Source organism: Eucalyptus grandis, chromosome 2 (genome assembly GCF_016545825.1).
Source record: "Eucalyptus grandis isolate ANBG69807.140 chromosome 2, ASM1654582v1, whole genome shotgun sequence".
NCBI lineage: Eukaryota > Viridiplantae > Streptophyta > Magnoliopsida > Myrtales > Myrtaceae > Eucalyptus > Eucalyptus grandis.
This window is the reverse complement of record NC_052613.1, coordinates 47,871,838-47,887,153: the sequence shown is the minus strand read 5'-3', so window position 1 is coordinate 47,887,153 and position 15,316 is coordinate 47,871,838. Positions and strand designations below refer to the sequence as shown.

Genomic DNA, 15,316 nt, shown 5'->3' with positions numbered 1-15,316 from the left:
GGAAAAAACAATCAATGCACTAATTAATTCTCGTGACACAAAATATCCGTCGTTTATAAAAACGAACTTCTTTTCTAGATAAGGAGTTTCCTGATCTTCTGAGAGGTACTACCTCATGCGGTCGTCCTACAAGTCATGCAATTCATAATTTTGGGATTGCAACATGCTTTTTGAGCAGAGTATAGTGAAATTCAATAAATGGCAATTGCAAACGCTAGGACACCCATCCCAAAAAAATGTACCATCGGCATTACTACCGGCCTAACCTATGCTGGCCATCCATTGATGCGAACCCAGAACCACTGTATTTCCCGTCTTCTCGCATTTTCTCTACGTAAGCCGAAATTCATCGACAATGCAACTGTTTTTTATCTGGTAATCTCTAGGTGCTTGCATGCTTGCTCATCGCATGACATTCGTGATAGAAATAAACAGTTTCCATTTTGTGGGTAGGAGCGTTTGTGTTTGAAGAAGGAAACGACGGGCTTCTTTTTCTGGTGGTTGAGTACTCATGCTCTAATTTTTTAGTATTATAATTCAACAAGTTGAATAGGAAGATCTGACGCGTCTCTTCTGCGATACTTTTATCGTCAGACTTCTCTGCACAACAACGAATCCGAAGCACGGTCACTTGATTCCAACACTTGGCACAAACTTGCGATCGCGCCCTCAAAACCATCGCACCCACTTTCATCAGGTGAAGCAGAACAGAAAGTGCCATTTTGATTAGTTCATGGGAAGAAGAAAGACGCGGAGTCTGTTCAGAGGATGGATAAAGTGAAGCAATGGAAGGTGGAAGAGCTTCATTGTCTTGGGAAGAGGAATCGATGGAATCGGCCATGTTGAGAAGTGTCAATCCTTGTTGAACTCTATAGTTTACCTTAAATGAAGTCAAATTAGTAATAAGTGCCATGTGATCTTGCCTCTTGCCCCCGTTGGACTTTAATTTTTAGGGAAAAAAGCCACATCGGGCTAAAAAAAATCAATAAAAAAAGTCACATAGAACTCTTCATTGGAATATGTTGTTGGTGATTGTTTTTTCACTGATATTGCAATTGAGTGATCAGTCAAAAAAATTTGAAACTGAACTAAGTGTCGAAGGAAAATTATGGCATCATCAGTATTTTCCTTAGAAAATTGATATCGTCAAAATTTGAATACATGTACAATGCCCGTTGAATGGTATAGTGCCAGCTCTCTTTGATTTGTGGTTAGGTCTTAAACCGATTGCCAAAAAATGAAAGAAAAAGTACACACACAATAACTCCATCTATATACAGGTCAACAAACTCTTCTACTTTTACCAATATCATATATGAGTCTCGAATGACCCTAAAGTTGAGAAAAGTATTTTTACAAAGCAGACCGATGTGTGAGACTGGCCAATCACGTCACTCATGTGCTAATTTACATTTTATATGGTGCGAAAATTTTGAAATCACTCATTGTTAATTGGCTTGTTGTCTTTCATGTTGATTGACGATGGTATGATCAGCATACGAAGTATCTTCTCCCTGAGTTGAGACCCTGGACGTGGCAGACCTAGGCAACCATCAAAAATAAATTAGGGACTTCAAGAAACTATTTTCATAGAGAGCAAAGGAAATCCCATAATATAGTTTCAATCTCATAACTCTAAACTCTATGATGATTCCTTAAACCTCTAACTACTTCTACATTCAAAATGATTTTTCTAATTTTCTATCTCCTTTGGTAAGTTAAATCTTTATAAGTCAGAAAATTTGAATTTGTTATCTTAAAGGGTTGAGCTCGGAAAAAATACCAAATTATGCTCACTGTGACACAAATATTTCGAACTATTTTATGTTACTAAAAATCCTAAATTTACTCATTGTGACATAAATACCCTATGCTTTTTTGTGTCATAAAAAAAAATCCCGAACTTACGGTAATGATAAATATACCCCGAACGAAATTAAAATAGAGGGTTTGTGTCACAATAGGTAAGTTTAGAATTTTTTATAACACAAAAAAAAAAAAAGTTTCGAGTATTTGTATCACAATAGATATGGTTTATGGTTTTTTGTGGTATTTGCCCTATCTTAAATGAATCAAGCTTTCAAAAAAATTATTTTGTTCTTTTCAAAAGCAAAACTTGTCCTCTTTTTCTTGTTTTCATTACTGTAACAAGCCATTTATCAAGAAGTAATGGCTTCACTTCCCTAAAATCATTTGATGACCTAGGAAACTGATCATTGTGCAGATTCTGGATTGCAAGATAGACGGGGTAGGATCACAAGCCAGATGGTACTACTAAATTGCGCTCAACTTTTTTTCTTGACTTAAGAAACTAAATAAGCAATGTTCGATGATGCTTGCTTAATTTGTTAACATCATTTCAAAAATGTAAAGCACTACTTGTTTTGGATATACATGCATGTGTCATAACGCATTAAAAATTGCTATCAAGACTAGAATTATAATTGGTGGGCCAGATAATACATATCTATACTATTATATAAAGTAAAAAGCAATTCCTTTTAAGGAATCTCAATCTTTTTTTCTTAATTATTCTCAATTATTAATTTAAATATATCGGATTCAAGGAAAATGCGCAAGTTAATAATTTTATTTTCCCTCTTACATGTTTCACCGTGCAATCGTTTCTATTTGCAACAACATTCCCAACAAAATTCAAACATTGAAGTATCTTTATTTTCTTCAAATATAATTTTTTTTTATATTACGCAATTTCAACAATAACATCATTTTTTAGGTAATGATTCAAAATTTCAAATATTTCCTAAGAAACTAGTAATAGAAGAACTAGGACAGTAACCTAGCACTGTAGCCCCACAAAACAATCACATAGAAGAAGATATTGCCGAGGGACAATGAAATCATGGGCAACAGTACGTACCTTTAGGCCTTGTTTGGTAATCATCCTCGGAACAGCTATTTCTGTTCTTTTGTTCCCCGAAAAAAAAAAAAAAAAAAGAACATAAATCTGATTGGTAATTTTTTTGTTCCCGGAAATAGATTTGGAACAGAATCAAAAAAAAAAAAAAAAAAAAAATTTGATTCTTGTTCCCGAAAACAATTTCTAGAATCAATTCCTTTTTTTTTCTTCTCTCCTCTTTTCTTCTCTTTTATGTTCTTCTCTTCCCTTTCTTCTTCTTCCTTTCGGCCTGCCAAGCCACGAGAAGGCCCGTCAGCTCTAGCCTCACTATGGCTAGGCAAGGCAAGGCTAAGCCTCACACAGCCACGACAAGGCTCGGCCTCGCTAGGCCAGAGGGAGGCTAACCTCGTGCCGCCTAGGCAAGGTTGAGCCTCGCCGATGACTAGGAGAGCTCACCGGACCTCACTAACCCAAGTTGCCCACCACGGTAGTGGCCGGCAACTAACTATAAAGAAGAAAGAAGAAGAAGAAGAAGAAGAAGAAAAAAGAAAAATAAGAAAAATATGACAAAAGTATTAAAAAGTTAAAAGAAACAAAAAAATTAAAAAATCTTACCAAGTGCATTTCTATCCTGGGAATAGAAATCTTGGATAGTTATGAAGTGCGTTCTTTTGCTCAAAAATCGTTTTTGAAAATAGATTAGAAAAAACCATTTCGATAAAAAATTGTTCTAGGAACAGAATCGTTACCAAATGGCGCGTTTGGTAACCAGCCAAATAGTGAAAATTTTTATTCTTTTATTTCTGGAAGTAGATTTAAAACAAAAATCCGTTTAGCAAAATTTATGTTCTCGGGAACAAATTTGTTCTCGGAATAAATTTGGAATGGAATCAAGAAATACAAAAAAAAAAAAAAAAATGATTCTTTGTTTTCAAGAATAATTCTAGAATTAAGCCAACCTATTTTTCTCTTATTGTTCTTCTTCCTCTCCCTCTTCCATTAGCCGCCGTCCACCACCACCCATTGTCGACGATTGGCGGGGTGAGGTCCATTGAGCTCACTAGAGGCCCGCCAGCTAGGGCGAGGTTCGACAAGCTTGCTAATGGCCAAACGAGCCTCCCTTGGCCACCTGCGAGCCTCGCCCAATTGTTAGCGAGGCTCGGTCGATGAGGCACGGCCTCCCTAGGGTCGGCGACGCTCCGAGAAGATCGCCAGTCATCCCTAGCCGATGACTGGCCAAAGCTTGAAGAGAAAGGGAAAAAAAAAGTAATAAAATCATTAAAAATTAAAAGAAAAACATTTGAATTAGAAATTTTGAAAACGGTACAAAACACAATTCTATCCCGGAGTAGAAACTTTGAACAGTTACTAAATGTCTTAAAATGCTTAGAAATTATTTTCGAGAACATAATAAAAAATAATTATTTCGATGAGTAATTATTTCCGGGAATAAAATGGTTACCACACATACCCTGAGTATTCTTGAACCCATTATGTTTAGTTTTTCTATCAAATTGTCAAGGTTTCCCAAGAAGTAAACGACAAGCATCCATGGGAACAACATCACACCATAATTTTCCCAATGAAGATTTAAATAAGACATCTTTTATCATCCCTTACCTCATCCCCTTTACAATGCCAAGAAAGCTTGTAAAGTTGCGGGCATTCTTCCGTCTTGAAATGCAATTTATCCATCATTGTTATAGCAGCTACCTCCATCAATTATAACATTACACACATCTCCATGAGAAGTGCATCTAATGTGAAAAATATTGTTGTGAAGCCATGTGCCTTCTTCATTAGGAGTAACATTCAAGATTCAATGAAGGATTAGAGACTCCCCATGATCTCCATAATTAACTTCATCTACCTCCTTTGATCCCTCATTGGAGCTAGGTGAGTCTTCATGTCTCTCTTCTTTAAGTTCTTCTTCTATTACAGAGACAATCTTATAATCGGGATAATTGAAGGCAATATGTCCATATCCTCGATATTTGAAACACTTGTGTGAACCAAAAGGGTTAGGGCAATTGGAACTTGATGCTCCATCATTCTTAGGAAGCGACTTTGAAGCAACTACCTAGTCTTAGAAATAAAGGCATTCTCACCTTTGTAATTCAAAATTTTGGTTTGAATATCAAGTGTTTTTTTGCAAAAGAACACTCCAAGTGCCAAAACTTTACATAAGGGGACACTTAAGTGCCAAAACTTTACATAAGGGGACACTTAAGTGCCAAAACTTTGCACAATGGGATACTTAGTCAAAAGTTAGGAAAATGACACTTAAATGTGACTTTTTAAAAAAAAAATTGGACACTTGAGTGCCACTTCTAGTGAACTCCGCCGTAAATCCCACATGGCTATTTTTTATTAATTTTGCTTGCCTATGTGGTTCTTTGAAAAGCTGACTTAGCAAAAATGCAAAAACGACGTTTTTTTTGGCACGGATTTGAATTTTAATTTAAAATTAAATGTATTTTTTTAAATGAACAGTGGCTAAGGGCTCGCCCTGCTACGCCCGCCATCACCGAGAAGGGCTGATGACCCCGCTTGATCAACGATGAGGCCCGCAACCCCAACGGATAGCAGCCTTTGGCCCGACTAAGCGGAGCTGGTGACCCTCACCAAATCTGGGGGAGGGTTGCAACCCCGCCCTAAATCTAGGCAAGGGTTTGCGAGCCCTACCGCTGGTCGACCGAGGTTGTTGGCCTCGCGGTGTTAGGCAACCCCGGCCGACCTTCTCCCCATTGTCGTCGACCCTTCCCGCAACGATGGGGAGGCGGTAACCGCGAGGGCCGAGCCCTCAATCGCTATTCATCTTCTTCTTCTTTTTTAATTTGGTTTTAAATTTAATTTAATTAATTTTCATATTGCTTATTTAGGCATGTCAACAACAAAACAATGTCATTTTTGCACTTGTCTAGCCACGTTAACGTGCAAAACGATGTCGTTTTACACTTGTCTCATCGGAAAATCACCATGTATGCATTTTGGATGGATTTCCTCGTTGTTGGTACTTCATTGATCCATTTTGCTCTGAGTTTGACACTTAAGTGTCACTTTCCTAACTTTTGACAATTAATTGTCCCATATGCCAAGTTTTGGCACTCCAGGTGTCCTGAACTCATTGTAATTCTATTTAAGTTTATTTTCCAATGTTTACGCTTTGATTTCCCTATCATTTTGTGCTATTTGGGTCAATTTCCTTTAATTCCAACACCATCCTTTAGTTTCCGTTAATCTCCAGCAATTTGCCTTTCTTGTTATTTAGATTGATTTTAGCAATTTTTAATTGGCGATTTGCTCTTGAGAGTAGGTATACCTTATTTACACATATATCAATTAATTCATCTTTTACTTTGATCACTTTGTCTACGAGCTATAGCAAGAGAACAAACTTTTGCTCGTTTTTCAATCCTTTCGGATTCACCATAGGTCGATTCAACACCGGCATGCACAAAGAAAAAAGTTACCCAGTCAATTCTAAACTTATTATATGGATACTAATTCATTCTTAAACTTTTCAAATTTTACAAATTAAGTCTTAAACTTTTGTGTGAAATTCTAATTAGCATTCCAATCAATCTTCAACAAAAATTATTGACATGATAATCTAGTTATCACTGACCATCTGCATTGCACTTAGCCACGTCGGCGGTTTCGGAGAATATTAGCCGAAACTAATATTTTGCGCAGAGATTTAGAACTTAATTAGTAAAATTAGAAAGTTGAAAACAGAATTTATATATGTCAAGCAGATTTAGAATTGATTGTACAATTTTATTTCTTCACAAACACACACATAAACAAGTGTACATAGACATTCATAGATAGAGAGAGAGAGAGAGAGAGAGAGAGAGAGATTTAATAGAACGTGGGATATTGAGCTCACTAACAATGTGACTATGTACAGCTTCAAATCAAGAACAAAAGATGAGAAAAAGAAACGAGGCTCGAGTCGGATGACAAAGTTCCCTTTCGGATGACAAAGTTCCCTTTCGTGGCGAGGTTCATCGAATTTGATTTAGGAACGGTGCTTTCTCAAATGGACTCCAAACCTCGAAGAATCCTATCGAATTCAAGTCCATGCATGACTGCAAACAATACACATGCGCAGAACAATGAACTCCATTGCAATCATGATCGGATCATTATTCAAAAGCAACGACGTATCAGTCAAGATTTGAGACCGTGGAGTTGGTCGACCTGGACAAACCACAAAACAATAATTAGAATAAGCACTACAACTTTGGATTCACATACATGCGTGGAACGCAACTTAAACTACTACGAAACACGAAATTCTTATTTGTGGCCCAAATAATTATGTTATTCGAAATGATTGTCTATGCATCATGATATTAATATTTCAGACAAACTAAAAACGTGTGCAATGTGCCCAAAGAATTACATTATTTGAAACGAATGTCCATGCGTTATGATAATAAAATTTCAGACAAACTAAAAATGTGTGCAATGCCTTCAAAAGAAACCCTAGACCCAAGTAGAAATCGAGTCGATATGTGATTCCATCTCATTTAGTGCGTAAAACACCAAGTTCGTTCCTATCAACACTTGCATTCCCTATTTCATTTCTATCTAAACTCCAAAGAGTACCTTTTTTTTCTGGCCAGACCATGTTATAATCACCCACCAAGTACTTGAGTTGAAATTGAAATTTCTATGAGCAACAAACAACCGTGTGGAAGATAAAACACGTACCCTTGGTGATTTCTACACAAAGGGCAACTAGCATTCCTCTTGAGCCATGGGTCAATGCAATGAGCATGAAAATAATATTGCACTCCGGAATCATCCGCACCGTCTCCTCCGGTCTATACTCCGACAAGCATATCGAGCAAGTGTCGTCCCCGGGCAACGGCGACACCGCATCGCCTATTTGAGTCTTTGGATAGGATTCGATCGTGGGCGTGTCCATTCCTATCATGACCAAGACGGCTTCGACTTCTCTGGCTGAAGATGCCAGGTCCGTTTGGTATTGTTGGACCTGACCTTGAAGCCGGATTTTGCGGCTTATGCAGCAAAATACGCACATAATGATCATTAACCATGGTAAGCCGATGCCCACGAGGGCTTCTAATTTAACCGCAGTACCTTTTGGACGATCCTCTAGAAGTGAAGAGAAATTTACGCAAAAGATAATGAAAATCAATACGGGAACGATAAGTATATATACCACTAGACATTATCATGGTATGGACTAATATTTGGATGTTTCGAATAAATACTCTGGTAATCGTATGGGAAATTAGATGGCCACTGTATAGTCGTGACAAAGTTGTTCCATTTGTAGGTGAAGCAATGAAGAAAAATGCAACAAAGTTGCAGCAACATGGAGAATAGCGAACACTATCTACAAAGCCTTTTAATGCGTAAGTACTATAATACACGTTTTTAATTAAGTTCTATACCTAAGAAAATTTTCAATACAATTTGGTGGTTTTTTGAAAAAAATCCATTAGAAGAAAAGTTATACCATTATTTTGAAATTACATAAGGATCAATTTCATTTGAATCGTTATTTATTCAAATTCTACCGTGAGACTAACATAATATCGTAATAAAGTCTGGACTTAGATCTTCATGATCATTCAATATTTTCTTGTTAGATGAGGATGACCTAAAATGAAAGCTTGGGCCCATTGTGGAAATACTCTTAGATTATTTTGAAGATTGATAAAACTTTTCTTGAGTGACTTATGTTTCTTATGATAAGTTTGATCAGGCAGAAATTCTAGGATATACGATTAGATGTTATTCTTCGGATTCAAAGTCATGGTGAAGAGATGTTGAACCCTTGTGCAACAATTAGTAGATTGGTGTGGATTCCTTGCCATATATATGGATTGTCCAGAAGCAAAAAATATCAAATATAAGTTAAAACATCACAATTCTTGGTTCAAACTAATGGAGACAAAACATATTAAGAATTCAACTTATGGAAACCCAATATGTTGTATGGGTGGCAAAATCAAAGGGAGATTTCATTATCGGCATTCTTAAAGCAATCAGATCTTCTAGTATCATTCAAGTCCAACGAGTTGATTGGATGAATGATCCTCAAAGTTTTTGTCCAATGGTTAGCTTGGACATCGAGGAGTATTTAAGGAGATCATGATGTTAAAGAGATGCAAGAGTTTTTTAAAGTCTGAAATTCCAAAGTTTAAAGAAAGCTTCATTCTTACATATTTGTCTTCTTAAGCATAATTTTATAATCACTTAGAGGTTCTTGTTGGAGTACGAGGTCAAAAGATTTGATCACACTTACTAAACTCGAGAGTACTCAGTTGTTATAACCTCTAATTGACTCATTTAGTGGAATTTAGTCGAGAAGTTGTCAGCGTAAGAGAGTGGACATAGAAAAGCCAAACCACTATAATTGCTATATGCACTTTTCTATCTCTTAAACTCTTATTTATTCTTGAGATAGATTATTGCATATTGGTAAGATCTGTCCATTGCACAATTTATCACCAAATGTTGTCCTTTGCAATATTAGTTTCAATTGTTTTTAAATTCAACATATTCACTTATTCAACTCTCTCTAGGTGATAGTTCTAGCCCTAAAACATTATTCCTAGGATTATGATTTTATTGACATCATCTTAGTTTGGCAGTTTAAGGTGCATTTGGTAATCATTCTGTTTCCAGGAACAATTTCTGATCGGAAATTATTCTTTTTTTATTCTATTCCTAGAAACAATTTCTAAGCATTTTAAAGCGTTTGGTAACTATCCAAAAATTTTACTCCCGAAATAGAATTGTGTTTGGTACCGTTCTCAAAATTTTTAATCTTAATCATTTTCTTTTAATTTTAATAATTTTATTTTTCTTCTTTTCTTTTTTTTTCTTTTGTTTCTCTTCTTCTTCTTCAAGCTTTGGCCAGTCGCCGACCAAGGGATGACCGACGACTAGCCAAATGAGGGCTGGTGACCTCACTAAAGCATCGCCGCCCCTAGTGAGGCCACACCTCATTGTTTGAGCCTCACCGACAGCTAGACGAGTGGCCTCGCCCAGATCTAGTGAGGCCAAGCTCGCCTAGCCACCACAAGGTCGGCGTCACCCAACCAACACAAGGCCGACCTCACAATGTCCGAGGTCAACCTAGCCACCGGTGAGGCTCGACCTCGCTAAGCCACTACAAGGTCAGCGTCACCCGGCCAACTTGAGGGCAACCTCGTGATGGCCCAACGAGGTCAAGCCCCATCATAGGCCGAGCAAGCTCAATTTCACCGGATATGGGAGAGGTCAACCCTCGCCTAGCCATGGCTCGACCGTCACCAGTGGCCGGTGGCCGGTGGAGGCCCAAGCGAGGCTCGCCTGGCCACCGACGAGGCCTGCCTAGCCACTAGTGAGGCTCGGCCTACTGGTGGTTGGGCGAGCCTTCGGCAAGCTCGTCCAAATGGTCACCGACGACCGGTGGTGGCAGCTGATGGCGGGGGCAATGAAAGAAGAAGAGAGAGGGAAGAAGAAGAAGAAGAAGGAAGAGAAAAGGAAAATAAAAAAATAAAAATAGATTGGTTTTGATTTTGGGATTGTTCCTGGGAATAAAAAAAATCAACTTTTTTTTAATATTTAAGTATTAAAAGTCATGCATTTCCTCGGTTAAACGCGGCATGATTGATCTCAGTAGTTTGCGACGGTTTCTCTAATATTTGTTTATTTTTTATAGCTTCCTTGTTCCAACGCTGTTTGTTATCTTATCAAGTCTAGGAGGAAGATGCTGATTGGATGTGATTATTGTAGAGACGACCACATTTTTGTCATATTTTGTGTCTTTGCTAAGGAATAGGTTCTTTCCTACTTGAGTTTTTTTCCCCTGAGTTGCAATCGAGTTATGGACGTTATGTATACATTGGTTTGAAGCATGTTTCAGACTTCGGAACAAGCTTTTAGGAAATGCAACATGCAGCTAATCAAATCAACAGCATGACCAATCAGCCAACCCTATGTTCTTTTCCTGAGCATTTGGTTAGTTCTTCTAGTGATTTGGGATTGTTGATAGAAGACTTTTCAGACCAGGATTCTTGGCATTGATTGAATTTGTTTCTGCTACAATGGGATTTAAAGCTCTTCTCAGGACAGTCTAAAAAACTCCACTTTCATATGCCAGCTGACTTCAGCTCATTAAATCTATTGTTCATAATCTGGTTAAACAAGTAGTGTCAATCTCTTTTTGTTGCCCAGAGAAAGTTATTAAAAAAGATTGAGCAAAAAAGTTCATAATCTGTAGAGCTTTTTTGTTGCCTTTGGAAGGAGAGCTTTCCTTTGATGCAAAAGGATCAAAGAGTTAGATGGGACCCCTGTCTGCCTTCCTAAGCAGTTTGGAGGCCTTGGCATTTTGAAGACTGGCTTGTTAAATCTTGCTTATGTTGAAGTGTCTGTGGATTATTTTGTTGAGGTGTGGGTCTCTATTTTTGCCTAGCTCTGTAGCTATCGTTTTGACTTTAAACCAGATGCTACTTGTGCTTGGAAGAGGTTATTAAAGGTTAGGAATACATTGAAACCCTGCACCAGATATACGGTGGGTAACAGAGATAATTTGGTATGATTTGTGGCACCATGCTGGGATCTTGCCAGAATCATTCTCAAGGTGAAGAATTTATGACCCTTCTCTTCCTCTGCAGGCCAAAGTATCTGCTGTAATTCATGGCTCTCATTAAAAGTATCTGCTAGGTCTGAAGAGTTGGTTTCCATCCAAGGTGCAGTTTGTGGTGTGAATTTTCCTAATTCCTCAGCTGCAGATGAAGTTGTATGCAAAAGCTTCTTCAAACGGTTGCTATAACTCCTTTGTTGCTTGCAAAATTGTCAGAAGCAGGAGTAAAATGTTGACTGGCACAAACTTGTGGGTTCTCCCCTAATGTGCCAAGAGCTGGCTTTTTATCTTGGTTGGTAATACGTGATAAACTCCCCACTTTTAAGAGGATTTACGGTTGGTGTGTTGGGAGTACTAGATCTCTCTGATTGTTCTGTAATATAAGCATGGAATCTTGCTCTCATCTATTTTTCGAGTGTAGTTTCTCTAATCAAGTATGGAGCAAGGTGCTGCAGCTTTGTTGGATTCATAAAACTCCAAGAGTTCGGAATTACGAATTTGGTTTGATATAACAAGCTGCTCAGGGAAAGATTTTCTGAAGTGTCTATTAGAGTTTATATGGAACCACTGTATCTGTTATATCTTGAGTCCATGAATAGTTTGTATCGGATACAGGTAGTTGGGTTGTTGATGTAATCAAAATTATCAAGCTCTTTGTTATGCATGGTTTTGAGAATTGCCTTGGTCTCAAAATAAGATTGGCATTGGAAGCATCATAGGCTGTCTCTTGCTTGGAATCTAAGATTGCGAAAACTATCCAGCTAAAGGTTTGTTTTTCTACCCAAAAAAGAGAGAGAAAAAAGTAAGCTTTGTTTTAAGTTGTGCTTATTGTTGTTTTCCGGTGTGTATAGTTGCATGTTTTGCTCCATGTCATCTCTATGCTTGTGATGGCAGACGGATGTCAACTTCAATCACTTGTTTGGGGTCCAATCTTCATGAGTTCCAATTTCTATGTCACTAGCGTTCTCATTTCTCCATATAGTTATTAAGGAAGAAACCCAATCAGTGAAGGGGATCTACTCTCTTTTTTTCCGTTCCAAGAGACTTTACAGCATTTTAGTCTTTTCTTTTTCTATTTTCGATTCGTATTAATTTCACTGGGTTGCATCTGCTAGAAATTCTACGTCCAAATTGATCTTCTGCTTGTAAATTCTTCGCCTTGATTTCGTCTTCATTTTAATGAAGAGATTAATTTGGAATCATTGATGGCGTTTGTGCTCGTGCTTACGTTTATCCAACAGAAAGCAAGTTTGCCGATGAAGACCTTCCGAGATCCAGCCCACGTCTTTGACATGAAATCCAACTTAGGAAGCACTTTGCCCACTTGAAACTCAGGGGCCTTTAAATTATCAAAAAACAATAAAAGATGATTAAAGTAGGAAATAAACTTGACAATTTGCTATATTTAGTGTACTTCTAGGACATTTAATATGGTGATGACATGGTTAAATTGGTAGTCTTACAGCGCAGAATTGGGAAGATTGTGCGTACTTGCTGTCATCATATTTGCGAAGTCTATATAATGACTTCAACTAGCAGTGTTCTTAGATCAATCCTAGCAATAAATACAACACGTTATTTATGAAAGTGATTTTTTTAGGTTCGTTTGGTATTTTTTTACTGCAAATCTTTGTATTATAAGGTCTTGTTGCGAGAAATGAAAGCGGAATAGAAGGAATGGAGAATTTTGCTAATAATTCAATTAATGTGCAGGAAAAAAGCCACGAATAAAAGAGAAAAAAATAGTATCGTGGGAGAATTTGGGATAAAAAAGTTGAAAGTAAAGTGCTAACAAGTGCTGGCCGCATAAAATTGGATATGCTCTGTTTCACATGATGGTCTCAATAAGTCTCAACTTTTCGTATATTTAGTCACACAAATTTCACGATCACCCCTAAACACATGGATTACTAATCACGGAATTATGAGGACTCAGATAAGAATAAAGGATTTCATCTCCCTCGAGAAGTATAGAAAAAACCCTATTAGAAGGTCCATATACCCTTCCTTTATCACCGTCTCACCGGTATTAAGTCTAGGAGAAGATGCTGAAGGGGGCCCTCGTTTTTACTTAACGTGCAATTTACTAGATGAAATATAAAGTCTGCACTTAATATATATATATATATATATATATATATATATATATATATATATATATGACAAATAAATAGCAAACACAAGTTTATGTAACATCCCAACAAATGTGCTGGTACAGTGATAAAGAGGCGAAGTGCTCGGGTTGACCCAAGAAAGCTGTGAGGCCACATGTACAGTCATATATATCAGATTTGTTCTTTTCCCCACTTTTGATAGTGTTTTTCCATTGGCGGAAATGTTTTTCTTGAACTAGTTTATTGTCAATGAAGCGAACATTAGAAAATTCAAAAACGTCGAAAAAGGAAAAACATTTTCCCTGTGTTTATTTCATGAATCGAATGAAACTCAATGCTCTATTTGTTTTTTACGGAAAATGAATGATTGAAAAATATTTTCTATAAATAACCGCTTATATTGTTTAAAATAATTAGTTAATGTAAAATATTTTCGGTATTAATAATAATTTATTTTTAAACATTTCCGCGAAAAGGTGAATATTATTTTTAAGAAAATATTTTTCTAATTGTTCTTTTTCATGTAAACAAATAGTCTAAAAAATGGCAAGTTGTATTGGAAAGTCGAGACAACTGTATATAACTCAAAGAAACTGGAAGGCCGATGGTTCGTAACGAAAACTTCAATAAAACAACAAAATAAGGTGGTGGATATATAGGATATCTTCATGGTTGGAAAGTAACGATGGGCTATCTACGAGGATGCTCCGTTTATCTAAAACAGAATTGCGGGAAACTGAAGGATCAATGATTTGCATCAACAACTTTCGATCAGAATTCACATTGAACTCATTCCAACAACTCCATCGCTACCCTTCCAGCATATCGAGTCACTTATCGGGCAACACGCTTCTGAAGAAAAACAAATCGTCTTCGAACTACAAAAGAAACAACACGCCCGCAAAGGCCAATTCAATAAGACAACCACGTGTGAAATTTAGCTCCATTACAAGACAGTTATTTTGTTTTTTTGGCCAATTAAAATGAATGAAACCAGCTAGTTTCCCAGTTACGGTGATTGAGACGCTTAATATGGACAGAGTATCAAAAGCACAAACGTCAAGAGAAGTTTCAAACCCCCGGGGCATATATACGGATTCAATGAGATAGAGAGCCAGAATTAGAAGAAAATGTGGGCATCCTAATGAGAAATCTATCCAAACCTTCACGCAAACAACCCACTGAATCCAGTATCCACAACAGGATCAAAGCAGCACAATTCAACATCAGCCAGCGTCACCGTCTAAGTCAAACACATGAACGACGCCGACCTGAATTGCGATTCTACGTGATGAGAAACCCTGACCTGAGACGGATTGCGAGGAGCTGGATTTCCAGATTCTGGCTCCATGAACGGAGTTGTCAAGCCGGAGAACTCTCTATCTGGGTGAAACGGTATTACCGGTGCGTTTTATGAACCCTCGAATTATAATAAGCTTGGCCGACCAAAAACATTACGCAGAAAAAGAAGTCGAATCATCAAGAAAATCATCTGATGGTGGGCAGGAAGAGGAAAGCGATCGAGAAATTCCTTTGGCAGCCGCGTCACCCTGGACGCGTGAATCAGCACGACAAACAAGAATGGAAAACAACTCTGGAAAACGGAGAAATTCCTTCGCAGCCGCGTCGTTCTTATGTTATTACACGGATTAAGCATGGCATATGTGTTGAATTCTCACATTCACTATTTTAGCTCTCTCCATTATATATTTCTCTTCTGTGAAT

General features: G+C 37.5%; 1 long non-coding RNA gene and 1 other non-coding gene across 2 annotated transcripts; both read left to right on the top strand.

The window, feature by feature from the left end:
* Positions 1-485: 485 nt before the first annotated feature.
* On the top strand, positions 486-566 carry LOC120290987. Its single transcript, XR_005548797.1, has one exon. It is a non-coding gene; the product is annotated as a small nucleolar RNA snoR64a (small nucleolar RNA).
* A 10,668-nt stretch (positions 567-11,234) lies between these two features.
* LOC120290927 lies at positions 11,235-12,137 on the top strand. Its single transcript, XR_005548718.1, has 2 exons — positions 11,235-11,426; positions 11,509-12,137. It is a non-coding gene; the product is annotated as an uncharacterized LOC120290927 (long non-coding RNA).
* Positions 12,138-15,316: the final 3,179 nt, after the last annotated feature.